The sequence below is a fragment of the Typopeltis vanoorti genome, chromosome 5 (genome assembly GCF_054136105.1).
Source record: "Typopeltis vanoorti isolate ZY-2024b chromosome 5, IOZ_Tvanoo_1.0, whole genome shotgun sequence".
Taxonomy (NCBI): domain Eukaryota; kingdom Metazoa; phylum Arthropoda; class Arachnida; order Uropygi; family Thelyphonidae; genus Typopeltis; species Typopeltis vanoorti.
Window position 1 is genome coordinate 141567413 of NC_143553.1, and position 16134 is coordinate 141583546.

Below are 16134 nucleotides of genomic sequence, written 5' to 3' on the forward strand. Positions count from 1 at the left end.
TTGTCTGACCCCTCCAAACAAGCTGTGTGTTCAGATCCCACTAAGAGAATGAAAGTCTATGGATATCTTTCGGTGGGAGATGAATTTCATCACACAGCAAGCCCAACATCTCACTTCTGGAGGCCTCAAGTATCTTGAAAGACTTCAATGTTTGGTCTGTAAAGTAGGATTTCCAGATTATGTTAAAAAAAATAAAAATAAATGAAATATATACATGAAAAACCTTGGCCTGCCCACAGCACTAAAAATTATAGCAGGGGTCGGCAACCTTTTCAGACTCACGGGCCACATTCAACTTTTATTTTTAATAATCGGGCTGCAAGTGTTTAATTAAGAGAAATTAGTGAGTCAAAAAAAAAAAACTTTTTAATTTGTCAATTTTATTATATCAATCTTAAAAAACACAGAAATATTTAAAGTTTGAGATTACGAGATAAAGTATGATATTCTCGTAATGACGTCTGATATTATATTCTTTTATAACAGCAACAGTTTTATGACAAATAAGACAAAGGGGATTATCCTCATTTTCAATAAAGAAGTGCTTGCTGTTCCATTCATCATTAAACCTTCTTCCTTCATCTGCAATTTTATGTTTTCTTGAATCCATTTTTGAAATTATTTTTTAAGAAATATATATCCTCTAAAAATAATAGTTGATGTTATTGAATTATATTAAAATACGGACCAGGGAATGCGACTGAAAAAGTGTGCTAAAATCTCGATTTTCGTCGGATGAAGTTGCCTGGTTATTCCCACAAATGATGACTCACACGGTTGCATGGCGATTTTTTTAAATTTATTATTCATATTATAAAATGTATTATTTAAATAATGCAGCATACGGGCCACGTTCCATGTAAGTAGGTTAACCCTTTATGGGCCACCAAAAAATGCACATTTAGGCTACATGTGGCCTGCGAGCTGCCGACCCCTGTATTATAGGTTTATCCTTTAGTGGATGGGAGTTACATAACTACAGAAGCCTAGTGCAAGGTATTCTGTAGGTACATGTTTTTCTTTTGTTTAAATTGAATCCCATTTGCAAAAGATTATAATACACTAGTATTAGCACTATGAATGGGTTAATGGTACTCTAGAGACCACACAGGTGGAGGGATGAACTGGAACAAGTTGCAGGAGCAAGATGAATGGGAGAGGCAGAAAACCGAGTGGTCTACTAACTTCCCATGGAAACTTTTTCAAACTACTTCAGGTCTCTAATGAGCAGGACAGTGGTGCATAGCAATCAATGACTGTTGACACTAACTATGAGATCAATCAGACTGACAAAAATATAAAAACATTTTTGAATCTGTATAAAAATGTTCTTTAGGAATTATGTACTATTTAATAAACTGACACATGATTAAGTTGGTGGGTTGGGGAAAGAAATTATTTTTGTACATTTTTTGGGGGGGGGGGGAAGATTTCTGTAAGCAAAGCAAAACATTTTTTGAAATCAGCAGAAAAGCCCTTAAAAATCATACGGCATTTAACGTAATAGGTCAAAATATATTTCGTATCTTCTGGATCAACAAAATAAAGCACAATATGTTTGTGAGCAACAGTTTCTGCCATTTAAGTGATAATCCAACAAAATCACTGAGGAATACATATAAGATGCAGTCTCAGTAATTAAAATGAGATCCACTTTTACTTTAGTCATCCAAATTCAATACTTTAACTTTAATATTACTCTAATTAATAGAAAGTCCTAAGACGAACATTATCAGTTGGAACAAAGGAAATAGCTGCTGTAAGAGGAAATGTGGAACTTATAAAAAAATAAAACATGCAATAATCAAAAGAATTCAGGAATTTTATACTGAACTCTATGAAGACAAGGACCGAGACATCCAAGAATCGATTATGGATAACTCGAGTGAGGAAGAATACAAAGGCCCTGAGATCTTACAAGGTGAAGTGGAAATGGCACTGCAGGAAATGAAGAATGGAAAGGCCCCAGGATAAGATGGAATTATGGTAGACTTCTTAAAAATGGGAGGAAGCCCTGTCATCAAACAGCTGACTAAAAACTCTTTAATAAATGCCTAAAATAGAAAAAAATTCCAAAAAATTGGAACAATTCACTTCTAATATTAAATTTCAAAAAGGGCAATAAGGAAGAAAAAAATTAAAAACTACAGACCTATAAGCCCGCTCCCCACCACATATAAAGTCTTTACAAAAATTATAAATAATAGAATAAAATCTAAACTTGAGGGAAATGCAATCCTGTGAACAAGCTGGATTTAGTAAGAATTACAATACTTTGGACCATATTCACACATTAAGACAGCTCATTGAAATCAATTGAATACTATAAACCAGGGTTTCTGAAACTGTGTTCCATGGAAGGTGAATAGGTGTTCCGCGAGAAGTTCTGGAATTTGTCATTTTAGTTTTCTAAGCAATTTTCATGAATAAATATTTTATAGTGGAACTATTCTGAGGAGAATAATATTCGTGAACATGTCGAAAAGCTCAGACCCAGAATGCCTAATAATATCTGTAATAACATCAGTATATCGTTAATTTTCACAGATAGAAACTTTTCAACATTTGGGAAAGGGAATACTGCTGTTTATGACCAGTCATAAAAATTGTCTGCAAGCAGATTATAACAATGGTGGCATATCCTCTGTTCTCAAAACTGAAGGAAATGACTTCTGTGTAGCAAATGTCAGTAACCAAGCGCCATATTTTTAAACACGGAAATATTCACAAATTATCGTTAATTTTCACACATCGAAATCTTTCAACAATCAGGAAAGAGAATACTGCCGTTTATGACCGATTGGTCAGTGACCAATCAGCAAGGAAGTATAAAGAAAATTTTTCCACTGAAATTAAAGATCAAGGTAGTCTGTATCCGGTTCTCAAATCTAGTAATACTGAATACTTTCTTCGTAAGTTCGTATTGCAGTGTGTAAGTGCTTGTTCTGAAACCGGAGTGCCATGATTTTTTTAAAAGTAATAGGAATAGGAATTTAAATTCTAATATGAATAAGAGACAAGGGACTTTGTTTAATTTTGGTATTAAGAAATTAATTAAGAAATCTCTTATTGAAGGTGTTTGTGACAGAACAGATAGTGATTCATCCACCTCCAGCCTACAAAGTGATCTCCAGGATGTACAAAACAAGGTGAAAACTACCAGCACACAGGAGAAAAAGTCTGCATTCACTCGTAAGTACTTATAATAGTATTATAAATTTTTGGTGACCAGAATGGGATATGTCAATGAAAATCAGCACAAATCAATTTAATGATGGTTTATTGAAACTTTAATTAAATTAATTAAACTAATTGATGTTTAATTAATCATTAATTGATTATTAATTATTAATTAATAATAAAAATCAGTTAAATTACCAATTACTTATTAATTAATACATTATAAAATAATCAAGGTGTTCCGTGAAAATTTCAGGATTTGTGAAGTGTTCTGGCATAGAAAAAGTTTGAGAAACCCAGCTATAAATCCTTATGTCTGGACTATATAGACCACGAAAAAGCATTTGATTCAGTTAAAACATCTGCAACACTAAAAGATCTTGAAACCCAGGGAACTGAAACCATATAGTGAAACACTAAAACATATTTACAATAATGCAACTTCTGTAATTAAATTATATAAAAACAGTGAAATGTTTCCAGTATTATAGTTCCCAAATTATTTACAGCTGCACTAGAGGAAGTCTTTAGAAGCCTTGATTTGTAAACATAAATGGAGAAAGGCTGCATCATCTGAAATTTGCAGATGATGTTGTCCTAATAGCAGATAATCTTGAAGATCTGGAAGAAAGGCTAAATCAGCTAAATGAAGCCTCCAGGGTAATTGGATTAAAAATAAATAGAGAAAAAATGAAAATAATGATGAATAAATACATAAACCAAAAACTGTCAAAGTTGAAATAGAACAAGTTACCTCATATGTATATTCGGCAATTGTTATCCTTTGAGGATTGCCATAGAAAAGAGACTGAATGAAGAATTAATCTTGGATGGATGGCTTATAGGAAAATGAGAGACATATTCAGAAGTGACAGCCCTATGAGTCTAAAAAGGAAAGCTTTTGACCAGTGCATACTTCCTAACATACGGGGGGAGAAACATGGACTTTAACAAAAGCCCTAAACAATACAACATCGCATGGAGAGAAGTATGCTAAAAATAACATTAAGGGATAGAAAGACAAATATTTGGATAAGATATCTCGAACAGGTGTCACGGATATTGTAAAATACATTAAACAGGCTAAGTGGAGATGGGCCGGCCATATTGCCAGAAGCAATGTCGGAAGATGGACTAGAAAAACAACAGAGTGGAGACCAATGGATGGAACAAGAAAGAGAAAGACTGAGAAGAAGGTGGAGGGATGAACTGGAACAATTATTATTATTATTACGGGCAACTCCAAGGAGTCCTTAGACTCATCGAGGGAGGTCCTAAACATCATGTTCAGAACAACTATTCAGCATCCACATAGTATCAATCACACTTTGCTTTGAACTCACTCACAGTCATGGCCCAAAATAGATACTGGCAGCTTATTCCACTCATTCACTACTCTCCAAGCAAAAAACCTAGTTCGAACACCCTTGCTAACCACACTCTTGCCCAGTTTTCATGGATTTTGACATTATGTGGACTCACTATTGCTCTACCCAACTTTGCATCATCAGCAAACAAATGAACTGTTCCTCTCAGATCCTTTTCTTTATCGTTAATGAACAAATTAGGTTTCTAATTAAGGATTAATTCAGATGATATTTTTGAGAACAAGTGGTGGGAGGACTAGGGGCCATCCATGGAAGCTGGGCAAGAGTGTGGTTAGTAAGGGTGTTAGAGCTATGTTTTTTTTACTGTTAGAGTGGTGAATGAGTGGAATAAGCTGCCAGTCTATTGTGGGTGCTATGACTGTGAATGAGTTCAAGGCAAAGTATGATAGATACTGTGTGAATGTTGAATAGTTGATGAACATGATGTTCAGGGCCTCCCTCTATGAGTCTATGGAGTTCAGGACTCCTTGGAGTTGCCCGTAATAATAATAATAATACTTGACATTTCTGGTCGAATATTATCTACTCCTGCTGCCTTTCCACATTTGAGGCTTTTGATGGCTTTTTCTACTTCAAGTATGGATATGTATTCCTGACTGCATGCCTGTCGAGTGTTTTATTATCATTGTGCAATCACTGCCCATTTCATTTAGCAAATTTTTGAAGTAATTACTCCATACTTCAAGGATATTTTTTTCTCTGATTTTCATATCACCTTTATCATCTCTAAATTCCTTTTATAGCACTCTTTCTCCATTTCTGAGCTTCTTCAACAACCTCCAGAACATCTTGCCACCTTCTTGATATTTATTTTCTATGCTCTTACCAAAGTATTCCCATGACTTTTGTTTAGCTAGTTTTACCTAGTGTTTATCTTTCTTACATTTGTTTCTGTATTCTCTAAGAGCACAAGCTGATTTATTTGGTAGGAACTTTCGATATGCTTTCTTCTTTTCCTTCCTTGCCTCTTGAACTTCCTGTGTCCACCATGGAGTTCTGATTTTTCTATCCTTGCAGACAACTCACCACATGCCTCTCTGGCTGAATCAATCGATGTTTTCTTCAGAGCTTGCTACTGAATCTCCAAGGTTTGGTTCCTGTTTCAGTCACCCTTATTATGTCGATCTGGTACTTATCTAATTCCTCAGCTAGCTCCATTTCTTTGCCATTCCAACCTCTTATGTTGATAGTACCGATCTTGAACTCTGGTGATGTTGAGTTGGGGTGTGTTTTAAGATTTGTTCCAGTAGCTGAATTTTTGCTGTTTGCCCTGGTTCCCTGGTGAAAACAACGGAGGCCTTGTTTAACCGGGGAATGCCCAAGCCAGCATGAAATTCTGTCATGTTAACCATCATTTTATATTTTACTTTAAGTCAATAAGAATACAATTTGGTTAGCTAAACTGGTCTAGTTAATTCACTAAGGCAAGTGATGTGAAGTCATCAATGTCTATATACGAGTTGCCCCAGTCCTGAAAATACTTCAGGTGCAAACTTTGTTTGCTTACACTTGGATAAAGAATTAAACCAAGTATATAATTTCATGGCATCTTTAATTGATAGTATAACCAAGTGAAAAAACTTCCAACAACTATTTCTAATCCAGAGTATTTTAATAATAAGGTGTGACACCTTTTGGCTACTCGTATAAGACATTATGACTTCGGCATTACTGGATCTGGCTCACACTGATGAGACCTCAATGAAGGTCGAAACCAGTCTGGGTAGTGACTCTTCAAATAATGCATAGCATTATACATACATGTAAGGATATGTGCTTTGCATTATGGGATACTAAGGCAAGTGATGTGAAGCCATCGGCTTCCATATACGAGTGCCCCAGTCCTGAAAATACTTCAGGTGCAAACTTTGTTTGCTTACAGTTGGATAAAGGATTAAACCAAGTAAGTAATTTCTTATCTTGACTTTTCTCATAATGCATGGGATATACACATCCAAAAGAGATGGTATGCTGTATGTAAGGGAAAACTAAGGCAATCTGATGAAAGATCAACAGCCTCTATGCATAAAGTTGCTTAGTCATGAAGCCGGCCTGGTTGCCATATCCGCTCTTCAGCCAAAAGGCTGCAAGTTCGAATCCCGCTGTGGAAATGGATGTTTGTGTTTGTTTGTGAAAATACTAGTGGTGGTTGACAGTAGATGCCATTGGTAGCTGCAGTTCACTGTAGTTGGTGGATTGAGTGGTGGAGATGGAGAGTTGTAGAGTAGGTGTCCTCCCTTGATGAGTCTTTGGACTCCTTGGAGGTGTCATATAATAATAATAATAAAAATATTTCATGTGCAAAGTTATTTACTCATGAGTAAAGTATTAAAATAATATAATTTCTTATCAAGTATAATTTACTAAACAGTCAAATGCAGATGCCTCTTGTAAACCTTTACTATCAAAATCATTGTGCATAATACCTTACTCAAGAAAAAATTTTTTTTAATTACTCACTACAGATTTAATACTTATACCATATTTCTTTTTATTTGGATAGAATTTTAACCCTAGTATCAAGAGCATCTTCAAATGACCTCAAATGAAATAAATAGAAGAGAGACTGAACTATGAAAACATGATAAGATACATGCATAAGATACAGAGAGGCATGGTTTAAGATATTATCAAGCTCATGACTGTACAAAAATTAAACAAGAGATAAAGTATTATATATAAGTACATGAAATGTGTGGAGAATTATCATTTCCCATAAAGGGGATAATTTCAATCCATTTCTCTTCAGATTGGGACAGTGAAAGCAAGATTTCACAACTCTCTATGTATAAGCATTCTATGAGATAATTACTTTTGTGAAGGACTTAATCTTCCTCCAAAGGATTTGATGTTTCATGGAGATAGCATTCTCTGTAAGTCCTGACTTCCAGCTCATGGAATTTTTTTTCTCCCTTCATATTGAAGAAGGACAAGAGAGAAATAATTTGCCAAGAATGCTAATCAGTATAGATATAAAACTAAAGTATTAACATTATTTAAAAATAAATAATTGTCTGAGATTGACAAGCTGCACACAGTTTTAAGAGGTTGCATCTAAATTCATCACTGTATTGAGCACTTCCATTTGAATGATATTATTAGGGCTTTTATTGGAAAATATGTGCAGTTGGCAATGAGTTCTAAAGCTAAGAGAAACCAAATAATCATGCAACCATCTGGTTGCATACTTAATTGGTTTTTTGGTAAGAAATAAAATTGATAAATCTTTACAGTTTCCTCATGTTCTGGATGGAATTTGAACACAGGTATTTCCAACTACTGAACAAATACTGCATCAGGCTTGTTCATGACTGTGCAATGGAAATATACTAAATACAGAAGAAAAAAAAAATGTAGTTGGTAAATACCAATCAACGAAGGAAAAAAAAAGTCAGCTGCACTTAATGATGCTCTTAATTAAACTGTGAATTGGATAATCATAAAAAACAAACTGAAATAACTAATTATCATTATTCTTATTATTCCTGATACCTTCAAGGAGTCCAAGACTCATTGCGGGAGGACATCCACTGTACAACTGTCTCAACCACTACACCGAACCTCTACTACTACTATAACTAATGCAAACAAATTTGCTGCAATCAATGAAATTATTAAAAATAGTGCAAAATCCTATTTAAAAAAAATTTTTTTTGTGCCAGTGTTATCTCCAATGAACTATTCTAACACACAAATGAATAAACTTGGGAATACTACTTAAAACATCTGCTTTGGTTGACTAGTAAACTACGCAGCATAACTATACCAGTTAATCATGTCATTCAATCACAAAGCAAAGGTTGAGTGATTGTATGGCATATTTCTATTTGAATTCTGAGAATATTAGAAGTGACTACCAATTCCTTGCCTTTTCCTATATGAGAATAATTACAGGGAATTAATGAAACAAATTATCAAAACTGATTTCATTTGATTTTCATATTTCTATTGCAAAAGAAATTAACAAATGTTCATTTTTGAAGCATTAATAATTTCTTAACTTTCAAAAATACACCCTGGATTTAATGGAACATTATTTTCACAATGGGATATTCCTGGCACCAACTGCAATTTTAAGTTGAGGACTATTGATACTTCCATAAACTCAGTTCACAAAGAGCCCTACCGGCCTGTTTGGCCAAGTGGTTAGTGTATCCACTCTCCAATCAACAGGCTTCAGGTTCAAATCCTACTGTGGGAATGGATGTTTGTAATTCTCTTCAGTGGGAGAAGAATGTGTGAGATCACCACCCCGCTGATTGGAGGCCTAGAGCAGCTTAAAAAAGTTCCATGTTTGATCTCTAAAGCAGAGTTTCTAGATTAGGTAAAAATAAATAAATAAATAAAAACAAAGGTGAAAAAATTCCTAGCTCATCCACAGTACTAATGTACTAGACGTTTACAAAATAACCTTCCATGGTCTTTGCATAGGTATTATTACTATTACTTCACACACTCCAACCACACTGCTGCTGTTCGCTGGTTTTTGTCAGCTTAATTCAGTGCTTACCACTATATCTGAATGCCACCGAGATTCACATAAAGTTGTGCCTCTGGCAAGTGCAACAGAGTTTACAACGAACTGTGATTAAACTGTAAGAAAGATCCTGAATGTTCTTCCGATTTTTAAAATTATTTATCATGTTTGGTGATCATTTCAACACGTTTCTAGTGGGCCACTTCTTTGTCTTGAGAGAGCTATCTCTGATATCAATAACTTTATCAAAGTGAATATAAAGATTAGATTTTCTAGATTATATATGATGAACATATAATCTAGAAAATGAACATATAATAGAAAAATTAATTTACAAATGCAATTTAGATATATTCTTCTTCTAGCTAAATGAACCAGGCAAGTTCTTCAACTCTTTTTTGTCCAAAGCTATTCTAGTCCAATCCATAACACCCATCTCAGTCTTTTTTAATGTCATCTCTTCACAGAATCATCATGTCTTCCCTTTATCTTATCTCATTTTAAATGCCTGCTTGACCATTATTTCCACAGTTCCAAGCCATCTAAGCCTGGAAGCTCTAATTTTATCAGCTAATAATGGAGTATATACATCTAGTATAGTTCTATGTCCTCTTTACAGATCCACATATCTCTGTAAGGATTTTATTTTCAGATGTGCAATGACATTTCGTCTTGGCCGACTATGTTTGCCAGGTCTTTGATACATATAAAACAGTAGATCAAATGGTTGTTCTGTATATTTAGTTTTGCATTGTGTTTGAGAATTTTAGAAGATAATAAATGGTGAAGTAAAAGATAAGTTCTATTTCGAAACTTGTATTCCTGTACTAATTCTATTATCTGTAATAATTAATATTATGAGATATTTGAAGGGAGCCCTTTTTAAATTTTGTTATCAACAAATAAACTGGCAACATAAACAAAAGTTAAAACTTGCTTTCTTAATTTTTGTCATTTAAGGATCATAGCTAGATAACTGTAAGAAAATCTCCACACAGGCATTCAAGGAATATGCAGAACCGATTGGAACTTGTAATCTAATGTCCAGTCTTCACCTTCAGTAGTTTGCTCCATTAGTAGGTAATAATAAGTTTAGTTTAATTCTTTATCCAAGTGTGAGCAAACAAAGTTTGTGCCTGAAAGTATCTTCAGGACTGGGGTAAGGTAGTGCAACACCAGGCAACTCGTTGCAAAGGTGGAGAAAGCTCTCATCACTCCTATCTCGGTATCTCCCATAATGCAAAGCACATCTCCTTGCAGATATGTGCAAATATTATGGGAGATACTAAGATAGGAGTGATGAGAGCTTTCTCCACCTTTGCAACGAGTTGCCTGGTATTGCACTACCCTACCCCAGTCCTGAAGATACTTTCAGGTGCAAACTTTGTTTGCTCACACTTGGATAAAGGATTAAACTAAACTTATTATAGTCTAACCAAGTGAAAAATAAACTCTCTCCATTAGTAGGTATCCACTAGATTCTAAATAAATGAGGATGAGCTAGCAATTTGGAAATTAGCTGAACAAATTGTATTCTGTATTAGCTTAAACTAGAAACACAATGAAATGAATTTAACTGAATGATGCCTAGTGGCATAACAAGGATCCACTCATAGAATTTTCTGCTTCTGTCTATTAACATAAGTATCGACAAAAAATAAAAATAAAAAAAATAAGATGGCATACGAACTACACACTGATGCAATCAGTGATATTGAGATAAAGACCAAAACAGGCAAAATTCTGCTACATAACAAGTAGGATGTTATATTCAGGCAACAGTGATCAGGGAAAGGAAAGAGTAGCTACAGCATTCAACACTAAACATGAAAATAATTTATGGCTAGCAATTTCGAGCAAAGTGATGCAGGCAAACATCAAAATGAAGAAACAAACAAACACTTATTTGTGCCTATGATAATATAGGCACAAATTCCTAGAATGCCATGGAAGATTCTGTAAGGATGAAGTTCAGGAATTTGAGTCAAAAGAGAAGGCAGCTGACAAAAAAAAAAAAAAGAAAGAAAAAGTTAGTTGTTGGAGATGAACATTACTTTTGTTCATTTTGCAATCCATTAAGCAAGTGAAGATTTTACTGGTAAATATTTTATTAAATGCATTTCCATTTATTTGTTATCACAGTTATTACTTCTGTTTAAATTAAGGTAAACAGAAGAGCTGAATATCAATGTTTCTGATAGGCTGGCTATATTTATTATCCTAGCAAGGCTAATTGACAGACAAAGATATACAAGTATGTTTTCTCCAAGATTTTGTTGTTCGGGAATAAAAATTTCTAATAGACATTCATCACTGACTGGCAAAAACTATCTTGAAATTTTTTAACACTTGTTAGCCTAGTTGATTGGGCAGACAGCACTCAACTCTCCAACCAACAGAATGTGGGTTTGAATCACATGGGCATGTTTGTAAAAGGAGATAAATTTCACTTAGTAAGACTAGTTACGGAGATAGTGGTCTTACTGCATTTCAAATTACGTAAAAAAATAAATAAAATAAAAAATTAATTAGTCTGCCCATTGTATACTAATATACTACAGTTTACAATCTTTTGTAGGGTGGGGTTATATTTAAAAAATAATAATAATAATTTAATGCATGTGTATATTTGATGAGAAATACCTTGAAATGACTAATCACTGAAGTTAATCTTCTTAAAACTATTTCCATTTTTTTTTTTTTATTCAGAAATAGTTTTTAAAAGAAAGTACAAGAGGAAAGATATACCTCCTTACTAAAGGCTTCTAATAATTATAACTGTTACAACTGCATAGACAGCTGATTCTCGTCAATGAAAATAGTTAAAGACAACAGGAAGTTGTCAACTATCTGGACAATTTGCTATAGTGAATTTTCTATAGAGCAGCACTGTACTTATAGGGCTTCAGCCAGAACTTTTCTTTGGATTTCTTATAATAGTAGGCAAGTTTGTGATAACAGCATTTGGTATAGAAAGAGTTTGTTATTATTATGTATGTATGATTACTTGTTAATTACGTAAGAAACTATAGCTATAACTAGCAAGAAATGAAACTAGTACATACAAATAGGTACTTATTTCACTTTCACACATTATCCCAGAATATGGTAATTTCATAATTTTTCTCTATTCTGCTTGTTCACACGTGGAAAAGACCAAACGAAAAGAAAAAAAAAACCAATATCAAAAAATATAAAAAAACGTCACATGAAGCCATTATTACCACATTAACTACCATGGAGTCACTATACTCATTGAAATTTACTCATCCAACACAATTATCATAGCGAACATTAAAATCCTTAGCACTCCAAGCATTTATCACACATTCTTGTAATGCATTCCACTCGCAATTCTCCATGTAAAAAAACTATTCCTCATGCTCCTCTTTTACCACACCTTTACGTACAACTTCCACGGATAGTCATTTGTTGTTCCTCTCTCACCTTCTACCTCATTATAGTTTAATGAAATACAGGAAGAGTAAGCAGCTGCAGCATAACTGTGGACCTTTTAAATACTGCTTTAAGGGTTTAAAGTGTATTTAAACCCTTAAATACTATTACTTATTACTACTACAATAGAAGATGGGGGGGGGGGAATTTACTCCTTTTGTATTTTAAACTTTTATTACTAGATGACAGCATGGAATATATAATTTCACTTGAGATTAATGCTAGTGTCTAACAAGCACTCTTATCACACTACTGGGATATCAGTGGCACATGATGGGTGGTTTTTTTTTCTCCCCATAGCATATGAATAATCATTTTCAATATAAGAGTAATCTTGTCTAATACATAGTTACTCGTATAAAATGCCTCCTCATTCTTTCAACTTAAGTATTAGTAGGAACTATTCATAAAAAAAAAATAAAAAAAAATCGAAAAGTGCTATACTAGAAGCAATACTAGAAACAAAACAGTGCCTAAAAAAGTTTTCTTGTACAAGTCACACAGGTTACAACTGTAATGATTACTCATTAATGAATGAATAAGCTTTGTCTTTTTATTCAAACATACCATATGAAACTAGAAATAATAAAATATAATGTAATCAAAGCATACATTGACAATATCAATTTCATTAAAATTAAATGCAGTAAAAGAGCTTGTTGATGAATACAGTACTAGCAGATGTTAATAAACAAAATTGCTAAACTACATGAAAAATTGAAATTTCTCCTAAATCTAATTACACACCTAAATTATTCCTTTCCTTTGAAAAGCACTTGACATTCAGAATCTCAGAAGAAAATTCAAATGAAAACAGAGAACTACAGAAGCTAACAAGAATGAAGTGACTGTTCCCAATCGGCAAACTTCTACTATAAGTTAAAGATGACAAGAAATTATATTCTTGGTTTTAAACTTTCAACATCTAAACTTCTACTAATAAACAAGGGTTTCACTCATTTTGACCATGAAATACTAATAAGTAGTATTTCACTATAAATTTGTATGTGTGTGTACACACTGAAAAAATAAATTCTGACAAGAAATTCATTATAATTTTAGATTAAAAGGTTTTTTGATCACTGTTCTTTCAACCTAACATTTATTTAATCATTAATTTATTCATATATTAATGATTGTATATCATTAATTACTATTTATGAAATTAACAAAAAACTTCTAAAGAAATAATTACACATCACAGTAATCTTTAAGCATTAATGAAGACTTGCAGAAATTATCTAATGTAGTTATTATAGTTTTGCAAATTAATTCCAAACCTTCATATAATAGTACATTTTTGTGTTATGGTAGTTAGAGGATTAAGAATTGGACAGCTGAGTGCATGATGTAGAGGGGTCTCCCGCGAATACTCCTTATAGGTGCACGTCGTAATAATAACAAATTTAATGAAATAGCAGGAAGCAAATTGTTAAATTAAAAAAAAAAAAAACGCAATTTGCGTAAGTATATCAATATTTATTATTACCATTATCATGGAACTTCCACACACCCCTGTTTATAATGATTGCCGTTCAACAATCGCCCATTTAGTACTTCTTTAAATCATTTGTAGATTCATTACAAAAATGTTTATTTCGAACTTTTCTGCCCGTGGTAATTATTAATCATCCATGTCTATCATTTACAATACCACTAACATTATTTCATATATACTGCTATTTAATCATTACTTCACATATATCTACTATCTGTTGATTATTATTTCATATATGTGTGCTATATAATTAGCACTGGTACCACTAATTAATTTCACTATACATTACGTTTAAGGACTAACTCCTATTAGTATTTACAATTCAATACTGATACAAATTAACCAGTCTGTACATATCTTACTGTTTATCCTTCTAGCAAAGATAAACAGCATAATATACTTATTACAGTATTCATTTGAATCAAGTATTTAAAATTTCAACTTATAATAATACAATGTAGTAATATGCGAGGCTTTGGTGCAATTTTATAACTTGTTGCGCCATCTTTTGATTGAAGAAGAAACTATATTAGAGATAGCATGACATTACAGGAGAGAAATGTAATTTGCTATTACAAATAACATTTATTGCTGGGCGATTTGGGGTAATCTGTTTCACTTCATTAAATTGGCTGTAATACAGCACACTTATCCCCGTTGACCAGTTGTTATTATAACCGAACACGTAAATAAATTTCATATTCAGAATTTACATTTCACATGATCAGTAATTTGAAACGGATATATCACATTTTGTTGTTGAAAGAAAATGTACGATTGAAATAACAGATAAAGTTCTTAAGGAAAGACGTATCGTCAGCACCCAAAACTAAATATTTAAATATAATATTGTACATTCCTTTCGAAATAGCCAATATCTACTACATCGCCCAGATCAGCGGATGTGGAAAGTAGTGTCGCCTTTAGACCATAGATGTCATGAGAAGCACAGAACAGTCCGTCTTGGGATAGAACAGCGCTACTGAAATGGTCATAATTTGGCACATATCGCCACACCTACCTCACGCCGGTATCTTCACTGGACACCTAAGATGTCAAGAGAGCTGGTGGGGTAAATTTCATCCAAAAGTAGCCCATAGGACATCAAAATAATTTACAACAACAGCGACGATTGATCAACTCCAGCAATTTTTCGAATCCAAAATGGCGTCGTATCGTTTTCCCGCCGAAACGCACGTTTCAAACGCGGATTATTTTCTCTTTCTCAATGCGAGGTATATATAGTACCAAACACTTTCGGTAAATAAAAAAATAAAAAGTCAATATTAATTGATACATTTAGTTTATTATGAACTATGAGATGCTCTTCATTCAAAATAGTGGCTTAGTTTGCTTATTTTTGAATGCTTCAATGAAAGCTTTTATGCTACGTAGTAATGGCGAAAGACGACACGACCTATTTTCGTATTTACAAATTTGACCATCAGAGGACTCTAACCTCGCGGCGTCTCGAAGTTCTCTTCCCGTACAAATATAGTACACGTACATTGATCACGTGCTATAGGTTGGCGTTACGCCAGTTCGCTTAGTGGAATGCAAGAGGTAGCAACAAAAAAAGAAGCCTTAGTACTAGCTAGAGTCAGGCTTCTATTTCCTGTTTTGCCACATGAATAATCGGTAATGATAAAAGTCTTTATAATTCTGCTTAGGAAAAGAGGAAAATTAACAGAATAGGAAGGAAACATGTCATTTCTTAAAAATTCACCACACTTTCTATGAATTGTTCTTATTTAGAAAAGTAATAATTAGTCCTAAACTTTTGTTAATTGTATTGATAAACATATATTATTATTAGAGTAATTTTAATTATAAAACTAAAATAACAAGCCATGCTGAAATAGAATTTTACGATAATAATGTAAAGAACCTGAACATAAATTATATTTGTGTTATTCGTATACGATGAACACTCTTCCCGCCAAACTTGTATTGCAGACCTTTCTTTTACCATTAGTAAGTAATTAATTTTTCGTTCATATTCAAGTAATGTGCATACGTTATACTTTTGTAGAGATTACAACTCAATACTGTTGATTTAAAAGCTAACAGAATTCATAATTTTAAAATAATCAAATAAAGATGGTTTGTCAAGGTCAACATGATTCACCATTGCA

At 33.2% G+C, this 16134-nt stretch overlaps 1 protein-coding gene across 1 annotated transcript in view; it reads right to left on the reverse strand.

Moving 5' to 3' along the window:
• The window catches only part of LOC150106883 (uncharacterized), a 134779-nt gene extending 119639 nt beyond the window's left edge, over positions 1 to 15140 (reverse strand). The window contains exon 1 of the mRNA XM_090393496.1: positions 15021 to 15140. The gene's annotated coding sequence lies outside the window, so the exon portion shown is untranslated. The remainder of the gene's footprint in view (positions 1 to 15020) is intronic.
• Positions 15141 to 16134: the final 994 nt, after the last annotated feature.